Source organism: Vigna angularis, chromosome 2 (genome assembly GCF_016808095.1).
Source record: "Vigna angularis cultivar LongXiaoDou No.4 chromosome 2, ASM1680809v1, whole genome shotgun sequence".
Lineage (NCBI taxonomy): Eukaryota > Viridiplantae > Streptophyta > Magnoliopsida > Fabales > Fabaceae > Vigna > Vigna angularis.
In genome coordinates, this window is record NC_068971.1 from 20,556,371 (window position 1) to 20,557,927 (window position 1,557).

The window sequence follows — 1,557 nt, forward strand, 5'->3', positions numbered from 1 at the left end:
CCTGGATTCTTCTTCGGCTGCAATGAGTATTTTAAACGGAAGTTTACACCACACCCTCTTATTTTTTGTGGTCAACATTTTAGGTGAGATGGCATTAGCCATTAAGAAATTGGTGGGGCTTTCATGAACCGAAGTTAAGGGTGGAAATCGGTTTCAATCATTTCCTAAATTCAAGGCTTGAACTTGGTATATTTGCATAGAATTTTTTTCTAAAGGAGTAAATTTTATTTGAAAACTTAATTAAAAAGTCTACTGTTATATAGTTTTAGGTTGACAAATGTATAACAGTAAACTATTACACTAAAATTTAGGTTCTATATAACCCTTTCATTTTTTTACTTAAATCTATTTGAAAGTTCAATTATAAAATCAAAAGTTTAAAAATAAAGTGTAAGTTTGATTGTTTATTTTCTGAGTTTTAAAGGTCTTTCTTAAGCTATAAGTTTTGTAACAAAATTATACGTATTCATAATTGTCTCTTTCAATAAGAGTATTTATAAAAATAACATGTATGCAAATATCAAAAGTACATGAAATTACTAACATTTATGTTTTTATAACTTTTACTTTTAAAAATATCAAAAGCCATTCTAATTCATATCAAATTGTCATAAAGATAATTTAAATAATTTATAATAGATAATAATAATAATGACAATTAAAATAATTTAATAAAAAAATTCCATATTATTTTTCAATACATTTTTACAAGGTAAAAAAAAAATTAAACAACTTATTACTTTCAAAAGTTATTAAAAATATATTCCAATAAATGTCATTTGAAATTGTAAAACTTAGCCATAAGCTAAACATATTAAAAAATCTGAAACTGAAGTTTAAGTTAGAGAATAGAATAAATAATATTTTAAAATGTCAAACATTTATTTAACGATATTATTTTCATTAACAATTGGTTTCATGAAGTAAGAGAAGAGATTAAATGATAGAGAAAAATAAATAATACATCATATCATATATCTTACAGATTAAATATTGATAAAAATAAAGTAAATTGATTCTTGTAATAGAATAAAATTCTAACCACTATGATTTGGAGACTTTTTTTAGTTGTGAAAGAAAACACGTATTTCGGCCACTGTCCTACTTTTGTTGTCCATTTTACACGATCCATCCATTATTCGCTGCACAATCTACGATTAGTTATTATTTTTAAAACACCACTTCATACAATAAAAGGTGCTTCGGAATATCATTTTGGTTTTAATTTCTTCAAATAAAAAAGTTGTACTTTTTCCAATTTTACAATTATTGATTTTTATAAATATTAAAGAAATCGTATATACGAATATGACTGTGTACCTTTCTTATTATATCCGATCCATACCTTTAAATTGCACATGTTTATTAAGAAAAAGACTTATAATGTGCAATATATTCATTATTTATAAAATAAATTCTGAAGTAAATCTAAATACACTTATGTGTTTCATACATTAAGACAAACAAATAATGTCCAAAAACACAACTTAAGTTTTTTAAGGGAAAAAACATGTTATGTTTTAAAATAAGTAGACTTGTTAAATGCTTAATCAATTA